This window comes from Glycine soja, chromosome 4 (assembly GCF_004193775.1).
Source record: "Glycine soja cultivar W05 chromosome 4, ASM419377v2, whole genome shotgun sequence".
NCBI classification, from domain to species: Eukaryota; Viridiplantae; Streptophyta; class Magnoliopsida; order Fabales; family Fabaceae; genus Glycine; species Glycine soja.
The window spans coordinates 22,651,857-22,673,329 of NC_041005.1; the positions used below are offsets into that span (position 1 = coordinate 22,651,857).

Genomic DNA, 21,473 nt, shown 5'->3' on the forward strand with positions numbered 1-21,473 from the left:
TAATTCAAATTTGCTTGCTGTTTAATTTCCAAAAACAAACAACCCCCCATAATTCGTTACTATTTTAGTACTATCTGTTATGAATGTTTGGTTGACCATTGCTCATTGGGAGACGACCTAAGATCACTTCCTAGATACTGCATTTTTAATATTTATTTGATTTGGGTACGGCCTCGATCAATAAGGTTTGTCAGTATATGGCTAATCCCTTGGACTCTCATTGGGTTGTGGTTAAAATAATCCTGAGATATCTCAAGGGTACTGTTAGTCGTCTTATACGACTAACTTTTGTATAGAAAACATTTTCCAAAACTTTTATAGTTCCCCAATTTATGGTTATTTTTGTAGGAGTTTGTAAATGAATCTTGTTTTGTTGTAACAACTATCTCTAGAATATTTCTATTGGATTTAACGATGAAATATGTGCAATTTCAGGTGAAAAAGAGGCTAAGCCATGAAGTGCTAAAAGTGACAGTTGAGCTTAGCGCATCAGTGGGCTAAGCACGCATCCAACTCTAAGCACAGCTTTAGAGCGCTTAGCGCGACAGAAGAATTTGGTAGAACATCAATATCAAGGTCGTGCGCTAAGCGCGAGATCAGTGAGCTAAGCGCAACAGTTGTCTTTAGCCAGGCTCAGCGCACGACTGACACTAAGCTCAAATCCACTTACTCGTGCTAAGCGCGAGGGTGGCGCTAAGTGCAACGTCGCGAATTCAGAGCCTATTTAAAGCCTGTCTTGTGCAGAATTAGGGTACACCTTACACACAAAATTTTAACAACACTTTTGCACAGAATTCCAGAGCACACCACAGTGCCTATTTGGGGAAAAGAGCTCCGGAGGCAACAAGAGGAGCAGCTTTTACAGAGATACCTAGGTTTTTTAATCTCATTATTGTTAGGGTTTTTTCTGTAATGGCTTGCAAAACACCCTTGTTGGGGATTTCTAAGGAACAACTGATGTAATTATTTTAATATCTAATTGATTGTGTTTCTTGTGTTCAATGCTTCTTTCAGTGCTTAAATTCTCTATGCTCTTGGTCTGATCAACCATTTTGTGTGCCCGGTTAGGTGATTTTAGCATTGGGAAATGTATTGTTGCCTTAGAACTTGAATGAAGTAGAATTGAAACTTAGTCTTACAAGAGGGATCTGTGGATTAAGTTTTGGTTTTAAATATACTGTTACAATAATGCTGTTTGGTCTAAGTCTAGTCCAACAAGAGGGATCTGAGGACAAAGCTTTGGCTAAATTAGTCTAAACTTTCGTAAGCTATTTAAGCTAAGTCTAGTCCAATAAGAGGGATTTGAGGATGAAGCTTAGTTTAAGTTAGTCTAAACATAGGAGGGCTGTCTAAATTAAGCCTAGTCCAACAAGAGAGATCTAAGGACAAAGCTTGGATTGATTCAGTCTAACTAGGGATCGAGGTTTAGTAATTTAGGCTACAACATAGAACACAAAAGCATGATTAATTAGAGAAACATCTTTATATACATCAGCTGGTTTGTTAGAAAGAGCCAACATCTTTACCTACTGTTGTCAATCTTACTTACTTGCACTTTTACTGTTTTTAGCCTAGACTTAGTTTAATTCTGTTCTAAATCATCAATTATCAATGTTTCTTTCAACAATGCCTTATTTCTGAATTTAACCCGGTCTAAGACTAGTTCCCTGAGTTTGATACTCAGATTCATCTGTTTTAATTTTAAATACTTGACGATCCGGTGCCTTTTCCGACAAACCGGATTTCCCTTGAACATATTTGTATAAAGAAAAAGTGGACCAAAAAGTAACTGCAGGGGAAATCCAATAGGTACCCTGTTTCATGGTTTACTTCTTCAACCTGCTCCTGTTTCAAAACCTATGGCACTTTATGCTTTCTATGATGTTGATTGGGCATCAGATATTGATGACACACATTCTACATCAGGGGCTGCCATCTTTCTAGGCTCGAACTTGATATCTTGGTGGTCTCGAAACCAGAAAGTCACAGCAAAGTCTAGCACTGAAGCTGAATATCGCAACTTGGCTCAAACATCTACTGGATTGACCTTGATGCGAACTCTTCTAGCAGAGTTACATGTTTCTTTCAATACTCCTATGTTTTATTGTGATAATTAATGTGTGGTGTCCATAGCACCTAATCTGGTATTCCATAGTAGAACAAAGCATATGAAAATAGATGTATTTTTTGTAAGAGAACAAGTTTTGGCTAAGTAGTGGGTTGATGTCTTAACCAAACCACTTTCCTCAGTAAGATTTGAAGAACTGAGAGACAGTCAATATGAAGAGTTTTTCCTCTGAAAAATATTCCCCTTGAGTTTGAGAAGGGGGGGTATTAGAGTATGTAAATACATATTGTGAAAACAATTTTGTTTCATAATTGTAAGGGTTGTTAGTTTTTCACTAACTACACCTAGGCAGTTACATTCTGTTAGAAGTTAGTTAGGATTAGTCAGAGTTATTTATGGTTAGTTTCTCAGTTCATAGGTCTTTAAATACCTCAATTGTAACTAACTCAAATCAACCTTTCAGAATCAATAATATTAGTTTTTCCTACTCGTGTTCTCAATGTTTTCGTTTATTCTCTCTGTCGCAACCTACCCTTCGGCGGGAGGGCGACGCGTGACTCGCGGGATGCGTGTTCCACGAAAGGAATACGCGTGGAGTCGCCACCAAAGTTTATTTGAGGAAAACGTCGGAAAAACCGGAAAAGACGCGATCTACGAACTTTTAAGTGAAAGGTTCGGAGTCGTATTTACGCACGGGGAAGGTATTAGCACCCCACACGTCCGCCCCAAAGGACGGCAGCCTTTAATCGAATGTGCAAACATGACTTTGATTTTTTATGTTCCCTTTTTATGCCTCTATATCCTTTATACCCTTTTTATATTTTCTCTTTTTGTGGTCGACAAGGGTGTTTCCCTTTGCTCCTACGTATTCCTCAATTTGGGATGAGAAAATCAGACCTACGTAGTTCTTTTGGAACAAAGTATTTGGTTAAGTTTGTTTTTGTCTTTTTTTGCAAAATATGTTTTTATTTGAACAAAAGGTCATTTAAGGTGTTGGACCATTAAACGGTCTTTTGATTTTGAAAGATGAGAAACGTTAAGGCGTTGGACCATTAACGATCTCTTGTTTTTGAAAGGAGAGAAACGTTAAGGCATTGGACCATTAACGATCTCTTGGGGTGGTCGACAAAAGCGGGGCTTTTGCTCCTACGTATCCTCAATGAGGAACTCAGACCTACGTAGTTCTTTCTTATCAAGTGATTCTTTTTTACTTGAGTGGTGATCATTTTAAGGCGTTGGACCTAAAAAAAATGATCCATTTTACTTAGTGAGAAATTGAAATGACAAACTTCAAAAGCCTATTTTTGTGGACGAGCTTGACTAGGCGAGTTGATTTTAGCCTTAGTTTCACTTTAGTTATTAATCAATTCGATTAAGAATGAGAAATCCCAAAGAGAAAACGTCCGATTGATTTTCCGCTTTATTTTACTAAAAGATGTCTTTTTGATTATTATATTATTTTTTTACCTCTTTTTGATTTCCAACGTGGTTACGGCACGACCGAACGGTCGAAATTTATTTTAACCGAAGTTAATGGATAATACAATTCAAACGTTCGGTGGAAATTTATTTTATTTTTAAGTTAAGCGAGAAATGACTTAAGTAAAATGGCTTAAGCATGTCAACAGGGGGTATAAAAAGTAAACAAAACGAGAATAAAAATGCACGAAACACAATGTGGACCACTACGGGTACATAGAATGAATTGAAAAGCTTGGTTCGAGGTACTTACCCGTTGAAGATCGAAGAACGATGAAGAACGAATGAAGAACGTCGAAGAACGGTTGAAACCTTTGCGAGATTCCTCACGGAAAACGTTACGGAAACGTTTCGGAAGCGCCTTGGCTTAGATTTTCTTCACGGAAACAATTTTTCCAAGCAAATTCGAAAGAGAGAGAAGTGCCTAAGGGGCTGAACCCCTTCCTTCTTGCCTTCCTCCCCTATTTATAGCAAAATAGGGGAGGTGGTTGCCGCCCAGGCGAGCTCAGCTCGCCCAGGCGAGCAGGGTTGCTTCCTCCAGAAGCAACCGCCTTCTGGAGGAATATTCCGGAGGGCCCAAGTGGGCCTGGGTGCTATTTGCACCCCCATTTTTACTAAGTACACCCCCCTCTGCTGTTTTTTGGTGATTCTTTTTTCGTAAAGTTACGGAAACTTACGAATTTCGTAACGATACTTGTTTTCTTTCCGTAATGTTACGGAACCTTGCGGATTACATAATCATCCCCTTTTTGACTTACGGAATGTTACGGAACCTCACTTAATTATGCAACGATGCTTCCATTTGATTTCCGGTGTGTCACGGAAACTTACGGATTGTGCATCAATTTTTTTTGGTTTTTCGGCATGTCCTGGAATTTCACAAATTGCCTAATGATGGGTGCCAAGCACCTCACGAGGACCAAAGAATGGTCGCACGTCATCGAGCAAAGGTCCCCGGACGAAATTAGGGTATGACAGTTGCCCCTCTTTACTTGTCTTTTATTGGAGATAAAAGGAAAGTAAAGATAAGACACTAATTTCGTTCCTCTCGATTTGGCGAGAGTCGCGGGTGACCATAAAATCTCCACATGCAAATGACTTGTTGTTCCCAAAATTTCACAAATTGCCTAATGATGGGTGCCAAGCACCTCACAAGGACCAAAGAATGGTCGCATGTCATCAAGCAAAGGTCCCCGAAAATCAGTGTATGACACTAATTTCGCTCCTCTCGGTTGACGAGAGTCGCGGGTGACCATGACTTGTCGTTCCTAGAATTTCACAAATTGCCTAATGATGGATGCCAAGCATCTCACAAGGACCAAAGAATGGTCGCATGTCATCAAGCAAAGGTCCCCGAAAATCAGTGTATGACACTAATTTCGCTCCTCTCGGTTGACGAGAGTCGCGGGCGACCATGAAATTTCCGCATGTAAATGACTTGTTGTTCCCGGAGGAACAAAAGGTGCAGAAGACTATGTCAGCCTCTGCATGCTATCAAGCGTTCTGTCTTACAGATAGCAAAAGAATGTTTATACGGATAACCACTCGGGTATTTCCGCGTATCATCGGGCCCGCCGCCTCTGGATGATACAAGGGTGCAGAATGACCAAACTTGGTCTCTGCTTGTCATCGGGCCCGCCGCCTCTGGATGACAAATGGGTGCGAATAACCGTAAGGTATCTCCGCGTATCATCGGGCCCGCCGCCTCTGGATGATACAAGGGTGCAGAATGACCAAACTTGGTCTCTGCTTGTCATCGGGCCCGCCGCCTCTGGATGACAAAAGGGTGCGAATAACCGTAAGGTATCTCCGCGCATCATCGGGCCCGCCGCCTCTGGATGATACAAGGGTGCAGAATGACCAAACTTGGTCTCTGCTTGTCATCGGGCCCGCCGCCTCTGGATGACAAAAGGGTGCGAATAACCGTAAGGTATCTCCGCGCATCATCAGGCCCGCCGCCTCTGGATGATACAAGGGTGCAGAATGACCAAACTTGGTCTCTGCTTGTCATCGGGCCCGCCGCCTCTGGATGACAAAAGGGTGCGAATAACCGTAAGGTATCTCCGCGTATCATCGGGCCCGCCGCCTCTGGATGATACAAGGGTGCAGAATGACCAAACTTGGTCTCTGCTTGTCATCGGGCCCGCTGCCTCTGGATGACAAAAGGGTGCGAATAACCGTAAGGTATCTCCGCGTATCATCGGGCCCGCCGCCTCTGGATGATACAAGGGTGCAGAATGACCAAACTTGGTCTCTGCTTGTCATCGGGCCCGCCGCCTCTGGATGACAAAAGGGTGCGGATAACCGTAAGGTATCTCCGCGTATCATCGGGCCCGCCGCCTCTGGATGATACAAGGGTGCAGAATGACCAAATTTGGTCTCTGCTTGTCATCGGGCCCGCCGCCTCTGGATGACAAAAGGGTGCATGTCACATGACCTCAGGGTCAGTATGACAAAGATTATGGGGCGGCCGACAAAAGCAAGGCTCTTGCTCCTACGTATCCTCCAATGAGGAATTCAGACCTACGTAGTTCTTGATAACTTGTGAGACTTGAAAAGTCTCCATCGGAAAATGCTGACATCTCCGGAAAGGGCGCAGATGACCATATTGGTCTCTGCTCGTGAATCACACTTGGGGTCACTGAATGACGAGGTGCGGATAACCGTAAGGTGTCTCCGCGGGCTACCAGCTCTTGAGTCATGGCAACAAAAGGCGGTATGGTCGACAAAAGCGAGGCTCTTGCTCCTACGTATCCTCCAATGAGGAACTCAGACCTACGTAGTTCTGGATAACTTGTGAGACTGGAAAAAGTCTCGGTGTTTTCTCCACTAAAATGCAAACATGCTTTAGCAAAGAGACAAATATTCCAACTGATTTAGAGCAGCATATGCTTTTTTGAGTGAAAAACAATGCGTCTACCGGGGAAGGAGAGTCTGCTGATGAAATCTCCCATAACCGTAAATGAGATTTTGGATGTTAGCATTTCGTTTCTAAATGACCATTTAGAGGAAACACAGGGTTCGACAAAAATAGAAGAAATCCACTCAAAGTGTATCAATCTCGCACAGGTAAGTGTTTCATCCTAATTCCGAACCATAGATATGTCATGACTTGACTTTGCAAATTATTTCCTATCAAATCAAAAATTACACGCGTGATCATGGATCAACAGGGCTTCCCTTGGGAATGGGTTCTTTTGGTGGTTTCTTCTTTCGGCTTTTGTGTGTTTTTGGCTTTTGATTTTTCTGGCCTTTTTTTCTTTTTCTGTTTTTGTTTAGTGCGGGGCGAGGAAAAAAAGGTCGCTAGCGCACGGGATTTTGGTTGGTAATTAAAGGGAGAAGACCATTTTAGGTCGTGGTTTCCTTTCCTTCCTTTTTTGTTCATTTGGTGACAATTCTGTATTGTTCAGATATTGTCCGGTACAAAGACCTCTCTGCACATTTCTTCTGTTTTCTTTCGATCCTTGATCAGGAGCTTTCTTTCCTTCTTTTCTTTTTTTTTTTCTTTCTCCCATTCTTTGATTGGGAATTTTCTTTCTTTTCTTTTTGCTTTCTCCCACTCTTTGATTGGGAATTTCCTTTCTTTTCTTTTTGCTTTCGAGGGTAAGGATTATGGTGAGTCAGGATTTTGGCTCAAGGTTTGTAGAATGGCTAGACATGATACATGTCGGGGTTTGGTTTGACTCAAGGATAAAAGGGATGCCTCACATTATTTCCATGACACAAATGCAAAAATGATGATTTGGAAACTTTATGCAAAACTGGTCATGCATGCACCTATGCGGACACTCAAGTGTCAAATTTTTATGGTCATGTGATGCTAGGGCTCAGGATTCATTTCCTCTATTTTAAATCAACCCAATGTTTCCAAAATATGTTCTTTTATCAATTTGTGCATTCCTCCAAGTCCATTTTGGGCGTTTGGGAAAATCTTCACAGCATTCACCCTTCAGGTGTATACACATTTTTTCAAAAACTAGTTATGATCAGTGAATTTTTCCAAAGAAAAGTTGGAAATCGTCTCTTTTCAAAAGCATGTTGGTTTTTCAGCTTGACAACTTATTTTTTCTTTTTTCTCCTTCTTTTTTTTATCATTATCATTTGTTTATTTCTTTTTCTTGTTTGTTTTTTTTTCTTCTTTTTTTTTTTTTTTCATGAGGTATTTTGCTACCTAAACATGTGTATATTTTTGTGAGGTATTTTTGCTATATACATGCATATCCAAGGTATCTTGCTACCTAAACATACATATATATATATTTTGTGAGGTATCTTTTTGCTACATACATGCATATCTAAGGTATCTTTCTACCTAAACATACATATATATTTTGTGAAGTATTTTTTGTTTACATACATGCATATCTAAGGTATCTTTCTACCTAAACATACATATATATATTTTGTGAAGTGTTTTTTGTTTACATACATGCATATCTAAGGTATTTTCACTACCTAAACATACATATATATGTTTTGTAAGGTATGACTACCTTCCGAGCTTGCGCTTGTTTTATTTAAATTCCCAGGATCATGAGCAACTAGGTGCGTCCTACTATAAAAAGTGATCAAATAACAAGCATAGATTCAAAAGGTACTAGGTTGCCTCCTAGTAGCGTTTCTTTAACGTCTTTAGCTGGACGCCTTATGACTTGTCGGTCACTGACCTAGTACTTTCCTTACCTTTGGCTTTGGACTTGGTTGCCTATTGGTCGGCCATGTGTCGTAGGCAATACTCAAACCTTTTTGTGGATGAGCAGAGGTGAACTCCAAAGGTGGTGGCGGTGCGTCTATTGCCCGCTACTGACCATCCCCAGGCTGCTGTGGTGTTTTGCCCTGCGCCTGCCTGGAGACGCAGTACTTCTTGATGAAAGCTCGATTAGTAGGGGGCCTGATGCCCTTGCTGGAGGTGACAGGTACTCCGTAGAACTGACAGAGACCCGTAATTAGAGCTTGACAACTCCAAGACCCTGTTGGACTTCTTCGGGTCCACTGGGTGTCTTGCAGGCGCGATCCCTGCAAATAATAGATGAAATCAGAAATCAGTTGAGCGATGTGCATACTTACCTATGATGATGTGACCTTGTCGGGGGGGTACGAGCACCCTGTAGGACTGATAGAGGCCCGTAACCAGAGCTGGAAACCCCAGGGCCCTGTTGGACTTTTCCGGGTCCACTGGGTGTCTCTTGGGTGCGATCCCTGCAAACAATAGATGGTATCAGAAATCAGTTGAACTATATGCATACTTACCCATGTTGGGACGACACAGACCAACTGATACTTTTGCAGGGGGAGATTGGCATTGTGGTCGCTGGGCAGAATGTTGCTAAGTAGCAATGTCATCTATATCTGTGTAAGAGTGGTCATGTTAGTGCGCATGATCCGCACTCGTCTTTTTGCAGCGGCACGGGTGAAATCTTGCCCCGGTATGCATAGTAGCTATGTGATAGCCTCCCTCTCTGGTTGTGCTTGCACAGTTGGCCCTCCTCCAATATCAGGGGGGCCCAGGAACCGTTAAAAGGAAACTACTGGTCCCTTAACCGGGAGTGCAAGTCTCGGTTAAGCATTTAAGGATAGAGGACCTTAAATTATCTTAAGGTGTGGATATGGAGCCCACTGAAAGTGAGGACGCGTAGCCCTCTAAAGGCGAGGGCGTGTAGCCTTCTGAAGGTGAGGACGTGCAGTCCTCTGAAGGCGAGGACGTGTAGTCCTCTGGAGGTGAGGGCGTGCAGCCCTCTGATGGTGAGGACGTGTAGTCCTTTCAAGGCGAGGGCGTGTAGCCCTATGAAAGTGAGGACGTGTGGTCCTCTAAAGGTGAGGGCGTGTAGCCCTACGAAGGTGAGGACATGCAGTTCTCTGATGGCGAGGGCGTGTAGCCCTCTGAAGGTAAGGACATGCAGTCCTCTGAAGGTGAGGACATGCAGTCCTCTGATGGCGAGGGCGTGTAGCCCTCTGAAGGTGAGGATGTGTAGCCCTCTAAAGGCGAGGACATGTAGTCCTCTAGAGGTGAGGGCGTGCAGCCCTCTGATGGTGAGGACGTGTAGTCCTTTCAAGGCGAGGACGTGTAGTCCTCTCAACGGTGAGGGTAACTAGTACCCAAGGTGAGGGCGTGTAGCCCTCTAAAGGCGAGAGCGTGTAGCCTTCTGAAGGTGAGGACGTGCAGTCCTCTGAAGGCGAGGACGTGAAGTCCTCTGATGGCGAGGACATGTAGCCCTCTGAAGGTGAGGACATGTAGTCCTCTCAAGGCGAGGACATGTAGTCCTCTCAACGGTGAGGGTAACTAGTACCCAAGGTGAGGGCGTGTAGCCCTCTCAAGGCAAGGACGTGTAGTCCTCTGATGGCGAGGACGTGTAGTCCTCTCAACGGTGAGGGTAACTAGTACCCAAGGTGAGGGCGTGTAGCCCTCTCAAGGCGAGGACAGGTAGTCCTCTGGAGGTGAGGGCATGCAGCCCTCTGATGGCGAGGACGTGTAGTCCTCTCAACGGTGAGGGTAACTAGTACCCAAGGTGAGGGCGTGTAGCCCTCTCAAGGCGAGGACAGGTAGTCCTCTGGAGGTGAGGGCGTGCAGCCCTCTGATGGCGAGGACGTGTAGTCCTCTCAACGGTGAGGGTAACTAGTACCCAAGGTGAGGGCGTGTAGCCCTCTCAAGGCGAGGACAGGTAGTCCTCTGGAGGTGAGGGCGTGCAGCCCTCTGATGGCGAGGACATGAAGTCCTCTGAAGACCAGGGTACTAGTACCCGAGGGTCCATCCTTATGAGAAAGCAAGAGATCGACTCATCGAGAGAGCCGGTCATCCCAAATTCAAAAGATTTGGACATTTAGATGTAGGGAATCTATGTAGTTAACATGATTTTGAGGGATGCAGATGCATGCAACCTTTGTTGTGAAATTTGGGTAAATGCGGACTTTATATGAAACAATGCAATGTAATGGAAAGTTGTACAATGTTCATGGCATTCTTTCCCTATTTTGTGATTTTGATTTTGATTTGATTTTTTTGGAAAACACAGATTGACTGTCCTTTTGAAAGAGGTGATAATTCATGCAACCTCATCCCATCTTTTTGCAAATCTCTCCGGGAACTCCCTCAGAGTGTATGTTCTATTTGATTTAGTCACTTGACCATTTTGGAGTGACGGGAATGGAGTCGTTTGATAATTAATCAATCTATTGAAATTCCAGGGCTTGTCTCCCCTTTTTTTTTCTTGTTTAAAAACATCGACGGGTGTGAACTTTTGATCGGCCCCTATGTTCACTTGAGGCTCATGCACGGTGCCCCTCATTGCCCCAGTGTAAGGCTTTGAGGTACCAATCGTTGCCTTTCATCATGACCTTGTAGGAGGGAACCTATTGGGTGAGAACTTCTAATCTGCCCCTAGGTTCGCTTGAGGTTTTTGCATGGTGCCTTTCGTTGCCCCAGTGTAGGGCTTAGAGGTACCAAGTGTTGTCTTGTTTTCACGACCTCGTAGTGAGGAAGAATGAAAGAAGCAGTTGATTCTTGCAAAAAGAATTTTCTAAGGACGAGAAATAGTTGAAGGATCTTTCAGTTGATGGATTAAGTCAAATGACTCCTATGTAGAAGCAAGATGTTTTGATGTCTTGATGATGCTAAAGGATCAAGTGCTTCTAAGTTTTATTCAAGACAAGAATCCAAGAAAATCAAGATATATGATCAAGTTGATCTCTAGAATCTTAGGAAGAAGTTTCCAAATTGAAGAAGCAAAAGGTTTGACCAAGGAATTCTATCCTTTCAAATTGAGATTTGCTCTCTGGTAATCGATTACCAGCAGTTTGAAAATGTTTTAATTCAAATTTTTAAAACCTGTAATTGATTACATAAGTCTTGTAATTGATTACCAGAGGGGATTTTCAGAAAATAATTTCCAAGAGACATATCTATTCAAATGTTTTATGAACGGCCATTCAAATGTTTTAAAGAGAGTTTTCATTGCCCAAACAGTTTTATCCTCTCGAAAGATCAAGAGTTTTTCTGAACTGAAATGTCTTATCCTCTCAAAAAGATTCCTTGGTCAACCACTTGCTTATTCAATAAGGAATTTTTGATTGATCTTCATTTTACAATCTACCTCTTTTACGAGAGACCTCTTCTTCTCTTCTTCTTATTTCTGAAAAGGGATTAAGAGACCGTGGGTCTCTTGTTGTAGAGGATTCCTGAACACAAGGGAAGGGTTATCCCTGTGTGCATTGTTAATCCGAAAAGAGAGATTGATAGTTCAATTGGGGAATAGTCTTTGCATCTTAATTCAACCCCCCTTTTTCTTAAGGTAACTGAGGTCATTTGTCCAACATCCTATTCTTGATAACTCACTTCTCTCTAAAAAGACAAAATGAGGTCACATGAACGTCTATATTTTTACTTGAAAACACAGTCAATCAAATGCCTTTTTATTTTTTATTTTGAAACTTATTTGTTTTGAACTTTGCTCGTTGTTTTACGGCACCCCCACCAACGTGCAAGATGAGTAATCTCTGATTGAACGGTCTTGGAAGTCAACACTCAGGAGCGCAGGTTGCTTGAGCAAACAGACCAATGGCTTACACCCACATTCCGGTGAAAGTTGAATAAGCAAACATGCGTTTGTGAGAGGATGAGGGACAAAGATATCAACTTTATCCATTTCATTTAACATTGTAGCTGTGGTTTACAATAATGGCATAAACTTGGAAACCCTGATGAGTCATTAGGGACACCTAACAACAGCTTTCAAAATTGCCCCATGTGTGGCATTTCTTGTCAATGTCAGGATTTACATGCAATTCTCCTCAAATTTCAGCCAGCCCGTATCAATTAGACTTCACACTTTATGCTTCGGGGTCATACAATGCTCAATGGAATGCCCCAGGGCTCCTCCACGATAAGCACACGTTGCGTTCGAGTCGTATCCTCAGAAAAGTGGAGGTTGATGAACCTTGGCTAGGGTTATGGCTACCATTGAATTATCAAGTAGATATGGAAGCAAGTCAGCATAGGACACTGGAATTGGGGTGAATTCTACAGGCTTTCTCGCTGCAAAATTCACTTCTTGGTTGGTGTTTTTGGTTTGTGCTAAAGGTGGTGTTCGTCATTGGAAGTGCGGTAGACAGACTTTGTGGTAGATTTAGGGATGGCCTTTGTGGATACCTGGGTGGTGGGTAAGGAGAAGGTTTGTTATTGGCTGAGTAAAAATATTGTTGGGTTGGTGGGAAACTTGGCCGTACAGGAATGGCAGTCACAGCATGGGTTTCTCCCTCATCCTCACCCTCTTTATTTGCCCCAGTTTTCTCAGTCGTCCTAGTAGGATGATCAAATTTGCCTCTTTTCGGACCCACATTGATCCTTTCACTGGCGAAGACCAAATCTGCAAAGCTTTGAGGGTGCGCAGCCCACCATCTTTTCATAGTGGAGTACCGATAATGTGTCTACCATCACGATTATCGTCTCCCTTTCCATTATTGGGGGTACCACCTGGGCCGCCAGATCCCTCCACCTTTTGGGCGTGTTCTTTGAAAGATCCGTCCCCCTTTTTGCACATGTTCTGTAGTTGCATCCTATCCGGAACCATATCAAAATTGTACTGATACTGCCTAACAAAGGCAACCATTAGGTCCTTCCAAGAATGGACTCGGGAAGGTTCCAAGTTAGTGTACCAGGTAACAGCTACCCCAGTAAGACTTTCTTGGAAGGAATGTATCAGCAATTCCTCATCTTTTGCGTATTCCCCCATCTTCTGACAATACATCTTTAGATGGTTCTTGAGACAAGTAGTCTCCTTGTACTTGTCAGAGTCCAGCACCTTGAACTTGGGAGGGGTGATGATATTAGGTACTAGGAACAACTCTTCTAGGTTAGCAAAGGCATAATCTTTACCTCCTTCAATGGCCCTGAGCCTTTCCTCTTTCCCATTTTTGCCATAGCATGAGGGTTTTTAACCGCTGTGGAATGTGAGGGTTGTGGTTGTGGGTGACACTGAGGGCCCTCCAAAGTGTTTTGCAGGGGTATACCACCAACTGCTTGCCCTTCAGTGGCATATCTGAGCCAAGGCTCGAAGTCGGCTAGATTGTGGCCACGGTTTAAGAGACATGTGCATGATCAGTTTGGGGTTGCTGGCTTTCAATGGGTATAGGAGTGGAGTTATTGACATTCTTATTGGGAGTGTACGCCACATTGGGTGGCGTATAGTTGAGAGGCAAGCCATATGACGGGAAGGCGTGCTCGTTTTGAATTTGCACATCATGGGGGCCGCCCGTACTTCCTAAATCTTTGCCTACCATATTTGAGGTTGGATGATTCATTTGCTTGAGGCCGGATGGGGACGTCGGGTTCACCTTAGCAACAACGCTGGTAGCGGCAATTGCAACCGCATTGGCTTCCATTATCTTCTTCACGCTCATCATGGCCTCCATCATTGTGGCCATTTGCTCTTTCATGGCCTCCATGTCGGCCTTCATCTTCTCTTGCACCTCCTCTGCTTCACCCATTACTCTAGCTCTAGCACGAGTTCGGTAAGGGCGTCGTAAAGCGTGTCCCTTTCTTTTTTATAACAATGATTAAGTTCATTTTATTTTATTTTTCAAGGTAAGAATGCAACGAGCAATGCAACCAATGAAAAGCATGGATGCATGCGAATGATGTACAATTGAAGTATTGCGAATTTTTACGCAAGATATGGGGTTGAATCAATTTAGATTTTCAACATGGTCCATGACATCTTTGTCAAGGTGAAACTGGAAGTAACAAGGACATCAATAATCCTAAATATGTTTGGCAGTAGATGAAGCAGTGATGTGACTCGATTCATCTTTTGCCCCAATTTTGCAAGACGATTACTTCCATATTTCAACTTGACTTGATGAACCTTTTTGTAAAAGCATGAGCTTGGTTCAACCCTATAATCCAAGGAATGGCAATTCTGATCGCCAATACTTCAACAACATCTCATAGGGATGAATGACTCGGGCATACTTTAAGCTTATGCACGGAAAATGTAATTATGAAATTGAGATGCCCGAAGAAAACACCATTTCCTAGTTAACCATGCATTAGGTACCATGTTCACTCATTTTGTTTTTTAAGTGAAACGGGTTTATGATCCTAACATGGTTGGCTCATGGTGCCTAACACATGCAACTAAGAATGTAGTGTGAAGCTTCACGCTTCCCCATTTTTTGTTTTTGTTTTGTAGAGGAAAACGCAAGGATGAGCAAACATGAAAACAAATGGTATGCAATTTTGCAGATCAAAAAGTTTGTTGAACGCATATGCATGATGATGCCATGACTCATGCAAAATGTGAGGCTGGAATATGATAACGGACAAATGCAGGATATGTCCATTATGATGTTATGAAGAGATGCTTATGCGATGCATGATATGAATGCATTTTACGGACACGAGAGCCCGGAAAATTATCTCTTCTTACTTGCGCATTTGGGGGCGCAGTGCCCCATGTGTACAATTAAGAAGGTGATATGGACCTTCCGGCTTCCCGTGACAAAGGACGAGACCAACATACAATGCATGCTAGAGATAAAATGCGGGAGTGACTTGATTCGCACTGATTTTTGGAGTAAAAACGTGGGATAAACTCATTTTATTCAAAAAGTTATAACTAGTCAAGATCTGAGCGACAATACAAACTTCCTAGCGGTTTCTAATCATATGGTCCATTAAGTCTATCATATGTTGACAATAGCTGAGAAGTCCGTGGATCTTCTTGGGGGCGGAGTAGGTGTCCACCATTGCTTTGGCCTTGGCTAGCAATCGGGGAAGTTCTTGACTCCTGTTCAAAGTAAGAGCAAATCGGTCCGTCCACATTGTTGCCTCTTGGTGCCATGAATCAATTACCCTCTCCCTTGCTTCGCTTTCTGCTGATATCTTGGCGTACTCATCCTCTAGCCTTTGCTCGTGAGTCGCCGCTAGATTTAGCTTCTCTTTGCACTCATCGATGACGGCCCACATATTCCCTTCAGTCTCGCTTAACTGTTGGGACAAATTTCTTTTCGACCTAAGGTAAGCCTTTAGCTCGTCCTTCAAGATCATGCCTTTGACCCGTGATGATTCCTTTCACCTCTTCGGAGCTTGAGCTTACTATTGCTGCCCTATAAAGCCCCTCAAAACTTTGCTTGCACGTGTTCTTCCTTTCGGGCCTTCTTGGTTTCTCGTTCCAAGGCTTCAGCGGTGGCCATATTGACGTCCCTTAGTTCATCATACTCTTTTCAGACTTTGATGGCTATGGACTTGAACTTCTCTTTGACTACTCGGGCTCTTTCAAGCTTTGCCTTTAGGGCTTGTACCTCATCACTTTCTTCCGAAGCTTTAACCTCATTGTCTCTCACAGTCTTTAGATTTGGGAGCCAATCCAATCCTTGTGTCCGGACTCTCAGCCACTTATGATAGCCGCCGATGATCCCATTACTGCTTCCCCTAAGCTCTCTGTCCTTTCTTCACGCCGCATCCCATGCCTTGCGAACTCCTTGGAGTACCTTTGCATTGGGGTCACTGAAACCCCGTGTAATGAAAGGCGTGATGCTTTCGTCTAATGGCGCTCCTCTCATGGGGTAGCCAAGCTGTCTTATGGCGAGGACGGGATTATAATTAATACAACCCCATGTTCTCATCTAGGGAACATTTGGACATCCTTCGCATGAAGATACAATCCTGATTCTTCCTTCCTTCTAGCGAGGGAACCAATAAACAGACGCCCCTCCATGCTAGCCAAGAGTTGGTCCCAATTCGCCTTTCCTTTTTCGACGCCCGAGCGGTGACCTTGTAGCGGATAGACGGGCCTACCTTCTTGGAGAAAAAGGTGTGAAACTAACCACACATAGAGAGCCAGTGCACAACAAACAATTCTTGCGCTGCTCTTTTCACATCCCCGGTCGAACGTGTCATATAGGTCGGCTAGCATAGCGACAACCGGGCTTTCCTTGTGGTTATGATAGGCGAGAAAAGTGTCGATCGCTGCCAGGTCCACCAACCCATCCACATTCGAAAAGAGGACTCCTCCAAAGATCAACAGTGCGAGAACGTCTATGAACGGGGCCCATTCATTTCTACCTGCCAAGATTCTTGCTTTTGCCTCCAAACATTTTCTCGGTATCCCGACCACCCCATTTTCGACTTGCCTTTGGCGGTCTAATTCCTGCTCCGAGATTTGGACTTTTTTAGAAATTCTGGCCAATGAGGGGTAGAACCCTGAGAAGAGGTATGGTTTCCTTCCTCCTAGAGGACATCCTAGGATCTCTTCAAATTCTTCCACCATTGGTGATAGCTGGAAGTCCCCAAAGATGAAGCACCTCAACGGCTGATCATAATACTGGGCGAGGGAGGCAATTGGTTCCATGGAGACTTCTACCCTAGCTAGGTCCCCAAAATGCTTACCATAGGCTTTGCGGAAGGCTTGCCGTTGAAGTTGACCCATTAATTGCCCCAACTTTCGTAAACTGGTGACCTCTAAGCTCTTGATTTTGACTTGATAAAACCTCTTTTTAAGAGAAGGCTTTTGACTTGATCCCATGTTTTACTAAAGTGAAATAAAATCTAGTGCGAATCAAAACTCCGACATCTATCATGGGTGGGATGGATGAATGCATGATGGAATGCATATGACACAGATGCAATCTAGAAAAGCGGGGGTCCGGGGAATTTGTCCCCTTCTTAGATACGACGTCTAGGGGTAGCAGAATGCCCCAACGCACGTTTTTAAGAAGGCGACACGGACCCTCCGTTGGTTTGTTTACAGAAGGGATCAAGACAGAACCCATATGCGATGCCTATGCAAAAGACACAATGCGGGAATGTACACAGTATGACGATATTTACTGAACATAAGCAAAAGGGTATATGATACTTATGCATGGCAGTGTGAAAAATGGCACGCAGCGTGTTTGCTTCGTGCCCCTATTTAAGGGACCTATAAGGGAGAGAACTAACTAGGCTTTTAGCAATAATCCCCAAGGCAGTTATATCTCTCTTGATGGTTTCTAGAGGTATCATCCCCTTTGAAGAACATATTGTAGCAGTAGGGACTACTAGCAACAATAGGTTTTCAAAGAGAAAAGCTCTAGATGAGGGTTCACTGTAATCAAGCAAGTCGGAGACCTAGCATGATCACAGATTCACCTCCACTCCTTATGCCCCCATGAACCCGGGTATAGGGCCCTTTTTCACTCACAGTGTGTGCAAATAGTGTTGGTGTTTGTGTGCATCAAATGAATAAATATTTACTTCATGCATACATTTAAAACGCACTAAAAGCAACAGAGTTTATATACACAAGAACATAATGAAAGGAAACCAACAAAGGGGTAAGTCACGGTAAAACATTGCACAAAATTAAATGGCCTAACTCTCTAAAAACAGTCCCCAGTGGAGTCGCCAACTGTCGCAACCTACCCTTCGGCGGGAGGGCGACGCGTGACTCGCGGGATGCGTGTTCCACGAAAGGAATACGCGCGGAGTCGCCACCAACGTTTATTTGAGGAAAACGTCGGAAAAACCGGAAAAGACGCGATCTACGAACTTTTAAGTGAAAGGTTCGGGAGTCGTATTTACGCACGGGGAAGGTATTAGCACCCCACACGTCCGCCCCAAAGGACGGCAGCCTTTAATCGAATGTGCAAACATGACTTTGATTTTTTATGTTCCCTTTTTATGCCTCTATATCCTTTATACCCTTTTTATAGTTTCTCTTTTTGTGGTCGACAAGGGTGTTTCCCTTTGCTCCTACGTATTCCTCAATTTGGGATGAGAAAATCAGACCTACGTAGTTCTTTTGGAACAAAGTATTTGGTTAAGTTTGTTTTTGTCTTTTTTTGCAAAATATGTTTTTATTTGAACAAAAGGTCATTTAAGGTGTTGGACCATTAAACGGTCTTTTGATTTTGAAAGATGAGAAACGTTAAGGCGTTGGACCATTAACGATCTCTTGTTTTTGAAAGGAGAGAAACGTTAAGGCATTGGACCATTAACGATCTCTTGGGGTGGTCGACAAAAGCGGGGCTTTTGCTCCTACGTATCCTCAATGAGGAACTCAGACCTACCTAGTTCTTTCTTATCAAGTGATTCTTTTTTACTTGAGTGGTGATCATTTTAAGGCGTTGGACCTAAAAAAAATGATCCATTTTACTTAGTGAGAAATTGAAATGACAAACTTCAAAAGCCTATTTTTGTGGACGAGCTTGACTAGGCGAGTTGATTTTAGCCTTAGTTTCACTTTAGTTATTAATCAATTCGATTAAGAATGAGAAATCCCAAAGAGAAAACGTCCGATTGATTTTTCGCTTTATTTTACTAAAAGATGTCTTTTTGATTATTATATTATTTTTTTTACCTCTTTTTGATTTCCAACGTGGTTACGGCACGACCGAACGGTCGGAATTTATTTTAACCGAAGTTAATGGATAATACAATTCAAACGTTCGGTGGAAATTTATTTTATTTTTAAGTTAAGCGAGAAATGACTTAAGTAAAATGGCTTAAGCATGTCAACAGGGGGTATAAAAAGTAAACAAAACGAGAATAAAAATGCACGAAACACAATGTGGACCACTACGGGTACATAGAATGAATCGAAAAGCTTGGTTCGAGGTACTTACCCGTTGAAGATCGAAGAACGATGAAGAACGAATGAAGAACGTCGAAGAACGGTTGAAACCTTTGCGAGATTCCTCACGGAAAACGTTACGGAAACGTTTCGGAAGCGCCTTGGCTTAGATTTTCTTCACGGAAACAATTTTTCCAAGCAAATTCGAAAGAGAGAGAAGTGCCTAAGGGGCTGAACCCCTTCCTTCTTGCCTTCCTCCCCTATTTATAGCAAAATAGGGGAGGTGGTTGCCGCCCAGGCGAGCTCAGCTCGCCCAGGCGAGCTCAGCTCGCCCAGGCGAGCAGGGTTGCTTCCTCCAGAAGCAACCGCCTTCTGGAGGAATATTCCGGAGGGCCCAAGTGGGCCTGGGTGCTATTTGCACCCCCATTTTTACTAAGTACACCCCCCTCTGCTGTTTTTTGGTGATTCTTTTTTCGTAAAGTTACGGAAACTTACGAATTTCGTAACGATACTTGTTTTCTTTCCGTAATGTTACGGAACCTTGCGGATTACATAATCATCCCCTTTTTGACTTACGGAATGTTACGGAACCTCACTTAATTATGCAACGATGCTTCCATTTGATTTCCGGTGTGTCACGGAAACTTACGGATTGTGCATCAAATTTTTTTGGTTTTTCGGCATGTCCTGGAATTTCACAAATTGCCTAATGATGGGTGCCAAGCACCTCACGAGGACCAAAGAATGGTCGCACGTCATCGAGCAAAGGTCCCCGGACGAAATTAGGGTATGACACTCTCTATTCTCTAACTCTGATAACCTTTGACCATAATTGGTTTCTTCACCCAATAAGATAAGATTGTTTTGTTGGCTAAATCAACACTACTAAAAAATGGCTTTTTATGACACACTTTCTAAGACGGTTCCCATAAAACCGTCTTAGAATATTAGGCAGTGGCAATTTTGTATATAATAAGAAATATAGGGTGGCGGTTTTATTAGAACCGTCTTAGAAATTGGGTGTTCAAAGACGGTTTTAAGAAAATCGTCTTTGAAATTAGTCTCACTCTAATGCATATATATACACCCCTTCATATTTCTACCTTAGCCTCCCTCAAAATAATACCTTCCACCATTTTTGTTTCATCTTCTCCTTCCACAACTCCAGACCATTTTATTACCTTCACTCTCTTTCTTTCCTCACCACTCCACTTTTTTTCTTTCTTTATTTTTTCTTCTTTCTCAGTGCATAAACCACGGCTTTGTTGGTGGAGAAAACCACGAGTGGTTGCAAGTACAAGGTCAAGGACCTTTCCTACACCGAGGTCTGTTGGTGCTCCTGCAACATCTTCTCCACCTAGGACCATGTCGCGGCCGCTATTGCCCTTGATAATGCCGTTGTCTTCACCTGGAAGGGGGAGACCCTCTAAGAGTACTGGTGGTGCACCGAGTGCACCCTCAAATGGGGCCCCGATAGAGGACCCGACCTCATCATCGATGACGGTGGTGACGCTACCATCCTTATCCATGATGACGGTAGTGACGCTACCATCCTCATCCATGACGGTGGTGATGCTACCAATATGAGAAGACCGTTGAACTCCTCGACCCCAACTCCACTGACAACATCAAGTTCCAGATCATGCTTACCATCATCAAAGATGGTTGAAGACTAATCCCACCAGGTACCGCATGATGAAGAGCATCTCGTTGGGGTTTCTAAGGAAACCACCACTGGAGTTAAAAGGCTCTATCAGATGCAAGCAAATATAACTCTTCTCTTCCCTACTATTAATGTCAATGACTCTGTCACCAAGAGCAAGGTAATGTCTCCTTTTCCCCCCAAATCTAGTGCCTTTTTTGTGTTAAAATGTAGGATTGAGTTTGGCTTCTTCTCATGGTTTTTACCTATTTGCTCACACATACAACTTGGTGCATCTGTTTTCTAGAGCTAAGGTAAGAATTCAAAATTAATATGATTCAAGTTTTTTCCCTGTTAATTATGTTTAGATAATTTTACTTGATGAAGGTGTCCCTTCTCTTTGTAGATTGTTGTGTTGTTTATTTTCAATGTGATACCAGGAAGATTATTGCATTATTACTGGTGCTTATTGTCAGAGTATTTGAATATTCAAAAGAATTTCATATTGTTTGGAGGGTGGGGGGCAGAAAATAAGGAAAATGTGAAGTATATAAATATGGTACAGAAGTTTCTGCTGGTTTTGGTGCGAGTGATATACATATTGGTGCTGATTCTGTTGTTGGGGGTGATTGGGCTAAGAGGATTAAAGATGCTTGGAAGAGTGTGGTAGATGCAACATCATATGTTGGAGATAAGGTTAAAGAAACTTCTAATGATCTCACTCCATATGCTCAGTAGT

The 21,473-nt window shown here is 43.0% G+C and overlaps 1 pseudogene; it reads left to right on the forward strand.

The window, feature by feature from the left end:
- Nucleotides 1–1,859: 1,859 nt before the first annotated feature.
- Nucleotides 1,860–21,472, forward strand: LOC114410677 (annotated as a pseudogene).
- Nucleotide 21,473: the final 1 nt, after the last annotated feature.